An 11445-nucleotide genomic window follows, 5' to 3' on the forward strand; every position below is an offset into this window, starting at 1 on the left:
GGTGCTCTGCTTGTCATAGATGCTGAGTCTGAGGCTGATGGAGCGCCATTCTCTCGATCACTGGGGCAGGGGGAAAAGAATCTGAGAGTTTGTTCTCTTGGCCCTTAAAGCTTCTACTAGAAATGACACACATCACTTCTGCTCATATTACAGTGGCAAAGTAAGTCACATGGCCATAGCCGCCTCGAGAGAAGGTGGCGAGGTGCAGCACTACCAGCTGCCTTAAAAGAGGAATCAGCAGTATTTGGTCAACAGAGCTAGTGCCTACCACGCGTGGTAAAGACTTTAGGAAAAGAATCTCATAAAATCCTCATCCAGATGCTTAAGAAGGGCGGGGGCAGGGATAAGGAAATGCTCGACTCAGTCCAAATTTAAGTTGCTAAAAGACACTTTCCGAGCACCTTTCATGCACTGGGCACGAGGATGTGTGGCAGACAAGACTGTCTTGGAGTCCGTCTTCAGGGATCTGACTTAAGTGCCAGAGTCAGGTGAAAGCACGTAAGCGGACAAACGAAATAACGATAAGTTGTGCTAAAAATTGTGGGGACGAAACAGCAGCTGACGGAATAACAGAGGGGTCTTCCTTTTGGCGACATGCTCAGGGACATGTTCATAGAAGAGGTGACATTTAATTTGAGAACTGAGTGAAAAGAAGACACGAACCACACAGAGATGTGGGCGGACTGGGAAGGTATTGCGTAGTCATCCCAGCACGCAGGGCCTGGAGGCCAGGTGGGGAGATGCGCTTTCAACCACCGGAGAGTATAAAGCAGGAAGAGTCACCCGATGTGATCCTGAGCTTACTCTACCTGCACTCTGGAGAGTGAATCAAGGATGGGCAAGAACGGACAACGGGACACCGGTTAGGTCGTAGATGCAGGAGTACATGCGAGATGATGATGGCATAGGTTAAGGTGGAGACGGAGAAAAGGGTATTAGAGAGATATTGATGAGTTTACATCAATGGGATTTCGCGATGGGTTAGATATATAGAAGGTGAGAAGGAGGGCGGTATCACGGATGACGGCCTGGTTTCTAGGTGGATGGTGGGCTGTTCTCTGAGGTGGCGAGTCCTGGAGAGGAGCAGTTTTGCAGGGAAGATTGGGTGTTACCTTTTATATTATGTCAATGGCCTTTCCGACTCACAGTCGGAAGGACCACACTGTCCCTCAGTTAGGGCCTTAGGTCTCTGACACTGTGTAAATGTGATCCTCATTCACGGCCGGGGAACCAAGGCAAGTGACTTCTTTATAAGGCGGACAGCCCTCTGTTCCTGTGTTTTTGTTTGTTTGTTTGTTTGTTTGTTTTGTTTTTTTTTCACCATTAAATGCATCATCACTGCAGAGGTGGTACACACAGAAGGGGCTGGAGAACATTTTTGTGGGTTTGAAAATCTCGAGCGAAATCTTTGGAAACTGTTCCGTAGGATTATTGTAGCTGCAGCTGGAATCCATTATCGGAGCTGGAGATGAAAGTCCAAACATCTAAAGATCACTTGAACACTGTGGCACTGGGGACTAGGGTCATCTTTGGGTGGACCGATCTCGCGTTGGACACAGCGTAGGTTGAAGAAGAGGCACAGACATGTCGTCGTGAGCGACTGTAAAAGCATCTCCTAAGAAGACTAGCAAATAAAAGCTAATGAATGGAGGCGGAGAGAGAAGGCAGGAGGCAACGTAAGATCAGAGTCGGTTCTAGTTTCTGCGCAGCACGTGTCCCCAACTGATGCTTATCCTGCAGATGCCCTGATTTTGAAACAGCTGGCCCCTCAGTCTTTCTTCGAAGGCGCCCCCCACCCCAAGCAAGATCATGAAGTTACCCGTTTGTTAATGTGAGGGTGTGGAAGGAGTCTGATCCGAGAGGAGGAAATGCCCAGGGAATAAGAAAGGGTTAACCAACTAACCCAACAGAGAGAAAAAGCCAAAAGACGCAGACTTTTCAGGCTGTATTGAGTCCACAGTGTGAAAATGGATTCACCGACCTGGGAGATGCAGGCTCGCAATAAACTGTAATTGGCTTCCCTAAGGAGCCCGGGGCATGGGGGGACGGAAGGATCGGAGAACAGTGCGACGGAGGGCCAGTGGGATGGGGGAGCCTATCTGGTGCACTTGGCTGCGCATCTTTCAGCAAACACCTGTGGACCCTAGTTTACAGCCACTCAGAAGTTAGAAGCAGAAAACCAAAGACGGAAGAGGTTGTCAACCTCGCTACGATTTTTCTCTAAATAGAACTTACATTGCAGGCTGAGAGGAGCTGAAAGAAATCAGGGTGCACTGTGCTGGAGGCTGTTCCAACACGGCTGTCGCTAAGCAGGCCTGGTCCTGCTCCCGAGGGAAGGAGCCGCTCGCCGTGAGAGGCAGTCTCACCCAGCCTCTCAGAGAAGATCGGCCGTGGGCCCAGTTATTTGCAGTTGCCCTGAACCCCTCAGTTCATGGCTCTGGCAGTTCCTCGCCTCTGTCCTCAAGCCCCAGACAAGGGGAGAAGGCGTGCAGATGCACCCCGTTTCCACGGCCTTGATGCTGGCTGGCCGGGCGGGGAGGTCCTGCCTCGCTCTGTCTCAGGGAGCGATAGCCCAGGGCCCCGTTGGTTTAAATCCTTGAGATGCCTTTAGAGGAAGACCCTACGCTCAACACGCATCCTGAAATCACCTTCACATAAAGTGGCGGCAATTAGAATATATAATGGAAGGAAAGACGCTATTTCAATTGCAATAGAAAAGAGAAAAAAACCTAAGCATAAACTTAATATGTAAGTTCTTCGTAGAGGAAGAAAAACATCACTAAGGAATGCAAAAGAAGAAAAACTAACGGAAAGGCATGCCGTGTTCTTAAGTGGATGGAAATATACAAATGTCAATTCATTGAAGTACATAGGTAAATTAAGCTCAGTTCAAATGGAAATACATTTTTTTTGTTAAGCTGGTTATAAAAGACCTTTGTGAGAACAAGTGAGCGTGAAAACCAGAGGAATTACAAAAAGGGGAGTAGTTAGGGGAGTTTAGTTTCATTAGAGCTTTAAGATAACACGTTACTAAGCTATAGTAGTTAAAACGGCGTGATACTGTACGTGATTTTAAGGACAAATCGGTGAAACGGACCAGAAAGTTTAGAAATAGACTTAGGTCACATAGAAATTTCACACCTGATAAAACGGCATTTCAAATTCGTGGGAAATAGATGAATCATTTAATGTAGTTTGTTGGGTCACCTTGGGTCAGCCATTTAGGGAAAAAACAAGCTGCATCCATAGCTCATACCCAACACCCAAGTAAATTATAGGTAGATCAACGATTTAAATGTAAAAATAGGGCCATAAAACTTCTAGGGAAAAAAAATGGGAGTGTTTAGAAACTAATTTTAGAGTGCGGAAGGATTTTAAAATATAACTCGAAATTAGGAAGCGGTAAGAGGAAAAGATGATATGTTTGAGATCATGAAACTCAGACTTCTGTATGGAAAAGGAGCATCATGAATAAAGTCAAAAGTCAAATGAGTAACACTCATACATCGCTGCTGTGGAAATCGCACAGCCTCTGTGGAGGGAGTTTAGCGGTTTAAATCAAAATTACAAATGTATACTTATTGGGGGTGGATCGCTTTGTCAATCACATGAATGCCTAACCACTGTGCTGTACACCTAAAACTAATATAAAATAATACTGAATGCCGACACCGATTGAAAAAAATTAATTAATTAAAAAAATAAAAATAAAGCTGACTCACATCTAGAAAAAAAATTTTAAAAGTATGTATTTCAACCCAGGAATTCTGCTGCTTTTATTTTATTCTATAGATGTATACCCAATATATCTATGCATGCGCTAAAAGGTATATGTATAAAGATGAATTACGTTGCCACTGTAACAAATTACCACAAATTTAGTGGCTTAAAACAACACGTAATGACAGTTCTGGAGAGCTGAAGTCCGCAGTCAGTCTCACTGGGCTAAAGTCAAGGCTGGTTCCTTTCGGAGGCTCTGAGGGGAGAGAATGTTCCCTTGTCTTTTCCAGCTTCTAGTGGCCGCCTGTATTGATTGGCTTGTGGGCCGATCCTCCATCTTTAAAACACATCACTCCAGTGTCTGCTTCTCCCTCATGAATCCACCTGCCTCCCTCTTAAAAGGGCCCTTGTGATTAAATTGAGTCCATCCAGGTAACCGATGGTAATCACCCCATCTTAAGATCCTGCATCACATCTGCAGAATTCTTTTGGTTCTGTCAGATAAAATATGAACAGATTCTGGGGATTAGGGCGTGAACATTTTTTGAGGTCATTATTCAGCCAACTGTAGACGCGTTCTTGCATACTCCATCTGTGGCAGGAACAGAAACTGCTAATGATAATTGCCTCTGGAGCGAGCAACCTGAGGAACTTGGGGACCGAGGGACAACTGTGACACAAAGATGCGTTACTGTAAGCCCCTTTGTCTTTGTTGTGTTCGTGTGTCTGTATTCTCTAAATTTTTAAATGACATACGCTTATCATATTTTAGAAATTGCAAAAAAAGGAGAAAAGCATACAAATATTAATCTTAATCCATCCAGACTTGACCACTGTTTATTTTTGGTCTATTTCCTTCTATTGTTTTTTTTTTCTATTCAGAATTATATCTGTGGTAGACAGAATAATAGCTTTCCAAAGAGGTCCAGACCTTAACCCCTAGAACCTATAAATGTGATGCCACACGTGGCAAAAGGGACTTTGTAGTTGTGAGCAAGGATCATGACACGGAGAGATGACCCTGGATTATCTGCTTGGGCTCAGTGTAGTTACACGGATCCTTGTAAGATGGAGCAGGAGAGTCGGAGAGAAAGTGATGTGCAAACGGAAGCCAGAGGTTGAGCGATGCGTCCAGGAGCCGAGGAGTGTACACAGCCTTCTTGGCTGGAACAGGGAAGGCCTGAGTTCTTGGACTGCGAGAGAAGTTCAGTTAAAAGTACTGAATCTATGGTAATTTCTTAGTTTCATTATTCGTCGTATTTTCTACACTGTAAGTAATATAAGGGCAGGGACCATTTATGTCTTTTTTTCTTTTTAGCTGTATTGAGATATTGACAACATTTAACGTGTATGCGGTGATTTCATACATGTATATATTGCAAAATGATGATCACGGTAAGGTTAGTTAGCACCTCCGTCTCCTTACATAATTTTTTTTTTTTAGGCGAGGCAACCCTTGGTTGACCTCAGAGATTGCAAGGACCTTGTCAGCTTACAGTTCCTTATTTTTTATTTTTTACGCCTTCAGCACCTGGTCTTCCTAGGTGGTCTCCCATCCAAGTACTAACCAGGCCCGACCCTGCTTAGTTTCCGAGATCAGACAGGACTAGGCTTGTTCAGGGTGGCATGGCCGTAGACTGCTTTTTTTTTTTTTTTTTGAGTGTGTGGTCATTACATTCGAGATCTACTGTCTTAACAATTTTCAAGTGTGTAATACAGTGCTGTTCACTGTAGTCACAAGGCTGCACGTTTCAGCCCCAGAACTTATTCATCTCATAGCCGGAATTCTGTAGCCTTCAACCAGCATCTCATTTTCCCCCAACCCCTGGGGACCACCAATCAACTCTCTTTCTGAGTTCAGCTTTTTCAGATTCCACATTTAAGTGGTAACAGGCACTTTTTGTCTTTCTCTGCCTGACATTTCATTAGCATAATGCCCTCAAGGTCCACTCTCGATGTTATAAACGACAGGATCTCCTTTTTTATAGCTGAATAATATTCCGTTGTGAGTGCACATGTATCACGTTTTCTTTATCCGTTTTCTTTATCCGTGCAACACTTAACTGTTTCCACATCCTGGTTGTTGTGAATGCACTGAACATAGAGGTGCAGAGTCTCTTTGAGATTTGTTTTAATTTCTTTTGGATAAATACTCGGAAGTGCAATTGCTGGGTCATAAGGTAGTTCCATTTTTAATTTTTCGAGGAACCTCCAGACTATTTTCCATAGCGGCTGCACCCATTTGCAATCCCACCAACAGTGTATGAGGGTTCCCTTTTCTCTGCACCCTCACCAACACTTCTTGTTTGTTGATTTATTGATGATAGCCTTTCCAACAGGTGTGAGGTGATAGCTCATCGTGGTTTTAATTTGCATTTCTCCGATGATTAGTGACCTCGAGCATCTTTTCATATGTCTGTTGGCCATCTGTACGTTCTCTGGAGAAATGTATATACAGGCCTTCTACTTATGTCTTGAGCACCATTATATTTCCAATGTCTTTTCCACGGTGGGCCCTTAATAACTATTCATTTAATAAATCGGTGACTACACCATACTTTATCTTGCCATTTTTAAATTTTAGATATTAAGATTTTCCCCATGTTTTGCCTTTTTTGGGGAAAGGGGTGCAAAAAGCTTTATTGTTTCGATTTGGTCGGAGACATGGGAGAGGGCTCCAGGGTAGGTAGAAAGCTACCTAGTGGTTGCAGGGAGAGGCTCAGGCACAAGACCGACCCCAGAGGGATGCAGAGGGGTCCCTCAAAAGCCTCTGGGCTCCAAAGGCTTGGAGGGTGAGCCTTTCAAAGAGATACTCGCCCAACCCCGCCTGGGGGCCGGCCAGGCTGCAGAGGTTAGTCAGATGATAGCCCATCTTCTTCATGAGTTTCACCTCCTCATCTAGGAAGCGGCTCTCCCGGAAGTCACAGAGATGACTTCCTGGCAGAACCCAGGGCCTGCTTCCGGTTCTTCTCCGAGACCATGGCGGCTTCCACGGTATCCTGAGTTTCACCGCATTCATCTTGGCCAGGCTTCTGCAGGTCCTGGGAGAGGGCGCGGCCGCGGCCGCCAGCTGGTCTTGCATCTTCGAGAGACACGTTGGGCATCCTTGCGCTTCTCCTCGGCCTCCTCGCAGCGGAAGTGGCCCAGGCCTCCCAGAGCCACAGCGCGGCGGTGGAAATAGAAGCGCAGAGAGAGGTAGGTGCGGGAGGCCCGCGGATGCAGGTTGACCAGGCGGTCAACGGCGGCCCCCACCTCGGTGGAGGAATCCTCACGGATCCGACAGCTCGTCGTTGTTCGGTCATAAGGCGTAAAGCTCACAACGCGGCGTTGGCCGCTCTTGCTGGCCAAAGATGGCTGACGAGGTTCCGAAGGTTGCGACTGGAAAAGAGGGTGGAGGGTGGTCGGAGCCTGGAAGAAGGGGCGTCCCTGGGGCGATTCTGCGCAAACACTCTTAAGGCAGGAGACGGATCCGGGGGACTGCTGAGGGCGCTGTCTAATAATGTTTTGCTTTTTTAAAGTAGCTCTTGCCGTATATAACAATACATCTTTTTAGTGCTTTCTGTGTATTATCTCAGTGTGATCCTTTCCAAAGCCTCATGAGCGGAAATGCTATTATGTCCAAGTCACACAGTAAGGGGCAAAAACCCAAATCTGACACTCTTAACCACCGCATTCTACAGCCCGCTAAAAGATGGGCCCATACCGATAATTTTCATAATTTGCTTTTCATCCAAATCACGCCTCATGAACATCTCCCCATATCATCATAAATGATTTTTCTGCATCGATCGAGATGGTCATATTTATTTCTTCATTCTATTTATGTGATACATTCCATCGATTTTTTTTTTTTTTTTAGTATGTTGAGACTCCTTTGCGTTCCAGGAAGAGAAGCTATTTGGTCATGGTGTATAATCATTTTAATATGCTGTTGAATTTGGTTTGCTAGCATCGTGTTGAGGATTTTTGTTGAGGGGGATGGAGAGGAAGATGGAGGAGGGGGAGGGGAGGGGAAGAGAGAGCGAGCGAGTGAGCGAGCGCATTGAAGGTTTTCTTTAGACATAAAATTTGAGATGCCTATTTGAAATGAATAAAACAAGGATATAGCTTTTTTCAGTCTAAAATTTTTACCAGCTGCACAGCATGAGCAAAACTTCATTCCCCTTCGCTTATTCTCTGATTTATGACACAGAGGTGAGAGTAGGAAGCATTCTGACAGTTAAAAATCAGTTTCCTGAAGCGTTAGAAGTTGCTAGAGTTTACTTCGTCTTTTTGTTATAGTCCACCCTTGGCAAATGTTGGATGGAGACAAGATATTGTTTGCCTCTCCCCTTATTCAGTTTACAAAATAAACTGACCCACCCATCTGGCCTGCAAGAGGGGCCGACTAGGTCTGTGAAGGTTAATAACAGTTGTGGGTAGATCGGGGGCTTGCAGAGGTCAATTGGTGGGCGGCAGGGAAAAGAACTGACTTGTCAGAGCCAATAAGGGTATTAGTTCCCCCAGTAGATGAGGATTTGCTGGTAGCAGAATGTTCTTAGAAGTAAGACACGGCTCAGCAATGAGGATGGTTGTTCAGTGTTGGGTTTGGCCTTATTTTGAAACATTAGACCCTGGAGTTTGGATACCAGCCCAGTGAGGCCACTGGCAGACTCTGCTCGCGCAGATTCAGGAGTTTCAAATTTCTGGAACTCCAGGGTATATTCTAAGAGACCACTGCCAAGGTGGGGCTGGCCACAGAGGCCTGGCTTTTCTGCCGCAGAAAAGTATGCTTTTCGAAATACATCCTTAAAAGGAAAGGGTTTATTCACAATAATCTCTTGGCCAGTTTCAGGAAGGGGTTAAATTTGGCTTTGCTAAGCAATGGATTTCGATTGAGTTATTATAATTTGTGTCCAGAAAAATCGGAAAAGCTCCTTTTTTCTCAAAGCCATCTTCTCGAAAGATTCTGTTTAACTGCTGGCCTTTCTGTCGGGGTGCTGCAGGCTTTGATGTTTCTCTCTGGCTGCCGGTATTGTATCGGTGAGATTGTCAGCTTTCAACAGTCTGTGGTTAAGATCCTGGAATTAGAGTTTTTATTCCAAATAATTTACTTTCAGATTGATAAGTAGCACAGTCATTCTTTCTGATCCACCAGGCAGAATGTACCGTGCAGATTTGTGGGAAGATTTTCAGAGCAGGCATCAAAAATAGTAAATTATATTAATAAGCCAGCCTCTTCAACTCCACCCTCTTGACTCAGGGGATGCAGCTGATAAACAAGCACTCATGTTTTTTCATTGGCCAGAAACACATGGATCTAGCCGAGTGAACATTTCGCTGTTCTGTGAACGCTTTTCAAACCTTTTCTTACTTGCCTCTGATGCAGACTCGCTTGGATTTCAAATGTGAACAACAGAGCCTAATGGAATTTACTGTTTGTGGTTTTTCTAAACAAATGGTTGTTAAGGAACATCTGGTAGCACTTAATAAGGTTTCTTCTGTGTGTGTGTGTGTGTGTGTGTGTGTGTGTGTGTGTGTGTGTAATGTGTCTTCAGTTGTAAGGTTCATTGCCAGATTCAGATCTTATTATTGCTTTGGGTTCGAGAAGAGATTTTGTTAATTACATATTGTAGAACATGAAATGCAGAATATTTTTTTTCTTTTCTCCTCATTTACCAAGCAAAAGACAAGTGCTTTTTGTCCACTTTCAGACTTAATAGGACACTCACATGGTGAGTGTCCTATTAAGTATTCTTTTTACATAGGCCCGTGGCAAAGGATTTTAGGGGGTTGATGAGATCTTAATTATTTCGTTCAGTTATTTCTGGGAGGGAGTGAGCAATATACTCTTGGCGTTTTGGACAGGATAGTTCATTGTGTCTGTCTGTTCCTCCCTGCCCTGTAAGAAATGCCAGTAAGTGTTCCTCGCGTCTTCGTGCCAACCCAAGTCGCCTCCACACCTTTCCGGTGCCCCCTAAGAGTAACCCTGCGTTGAGACTGAGAACAACTGGTTTAGTTTAAACCTCTCAGATTGATTTTTTTGGGGTGCAGACTGAGGATCAGAGACGCCTGTTCAAGGTCACACAGCTATTGACTGAAACCCAGGTCTCCTGAGTCTCCACCCAGTGTCCTTTCTTGCTATATATTTTGAAGGGCTCATCGAAATACTTTTATGATGATGTCTTTTGTGCTTTTAGGGCTTTTTGACTGGGTATCCATATGGTCATAAGGCGGTAGAATCTGGAATGTAATGAAAGAACACTATCCTCCAGTTTTTATTCATCCAAGAAAGTTCGTGCTCGTCTGCTGCGTGACAGTTTGGAAAAGTGAAACTTCTCATAGTTCTTGATCTTTGGAATAATATAGATGGGGAGGGATAGCACTATGAAGGAAATCACTTAAGGATTTAGAGAAGAAGCTCGTCGAAGTTGAAATGCGATGAAAGGCTTGCAGTCCATTCTCTCCTTTTCTCCCCGTAGCTCCTTCCCTTTGTTCACTGGAATCAGATGTAATCACCAGCTTCTTTCCTTTTCCTTCAGTCACTCCTCCCCGTCAGGTATAGACGGCATACACATTTCTCTTCATTTTGTACTTAGCCCAGGTGGGCGTGTGGACTGGTCGGCTGGCCGGGGAAGCTTCCCGCTTGCGGAGCAGATTCTGAACCCACTCCTGGGTCAGGCGGTGGCTTCTAGGTGTCGGCTTCGGCACCGGTAACACTGAGGCAAAGAAGTAAACACAGAACCCGCTTCTCTGCCCTGGGCTTTCTGCCTGAGGTCACCAAGTGTGACTGCATCGCTCCTGGATGGGAGGAAGAATTGAAAGAACAATTTGGAACTTTCTAAGGGTCCCCGGGGCCTTGTTCTCTTCTGGACAGCCTGTTGTTTTCCATTTGTTTCCTCCCTGTTTTCCTTGGCCAGCTTCCCTTCGGAGGATGTCCCCCAGCGCCGCCCGTGTGATTCCTTTTTGGTCACGCCAGAATGTGTTCCGAGTGGCCTTAGTCTGCATTTGATCTGAGATGAGAGGTGACCCATTTTTCTCCCCCTTTATCTCTGGTGTCATTCAGTGGCATTTTTAGGGGGAGCTCTGGGCTTAGCACGACGACCCTCACTAGTCCCGCCGGTGGGCCAGACGCTGCAGAATTCTTGCCCGTCACCGGGAAGGAACAGGCACCGCATGGATGCTGCAGGCTTTGGGCATATGGTGTTAATAACTTGCTTTTGGGGACAGAAAGCGACCCTGTTACATTCCCCTTTCTGTTCCAACTCTTCAATAGCTCCAAGGTCTGCTGCCCTTTGGGGTTATTTTTAAATTATCTTTATTGAGATCGAATTCATGTACTACACAATTCACTTTACAGTGTACCATTCAGTGATTTTTACTATGTTCATAGTTACGCAGCCATCACCAGAGTCGATTTTCGAGTATTTTCATCACCGGAAAAAGAATCCCTGTGTCCATTATGAAGGCTGAGTCTCGAACCTAGGTCGACGTCAGTCATAATAGCTAATATTTGGTGAGAGCTTATTCTGTGCACTGGTAGGGTGCTCGCGCGTGTTATGTCATTTAATACATGTCGTGGCCCTGTGAAGCAGGGACTGACATCACCCCCATTTTACAGACGAGGAAACAGGTGTAGAGACATTTAAAACTCGTTCAGAAACAAACGGGTTATAAGCGATGAAGCCCGGATTCAAATCCAGGCCATAGATCTCCGTAGCATTTAACACACCGTCACACTGTCAC

The 11445-nt window shown here is 45.2% G+C and overlaps 1 protein-coding gene and 1 pseudogene across 1 annotated transcript in view; one reads left to right on the forward strand and one right to left on the reverse strand.

Moving 5' to 3' along the window:
* The window catches only part of OPHN1 (oligophrenin 1), a 273349-nt gene that overhangs the window by 27373 nt on the left and 234531 nt on the right, over positions 1 to 11445 (forward strand). The window lies entirely within an intron of this gene.
* Positions 5240 to 5358, reverse strand: LOC111746488 (annotated as a pseudogene).

This window comes from Pteropus vampyrus, unplaced genomic scaffold (genome assembly GCF_000151845.1).
Source record: "Pteropus vampyrus isolate Shadow unplaced genomic scaffold, Pvam_2.0 Scaffold191, whole genome shotgun sequence".
In the NCBI taxonomy this organism is placed as follows: Eukaryota; Metazoa; Chordata; class Mammalia; order Chiroptera; family Pteropodidae; genus Pteropus; species Pteropus vampyrus.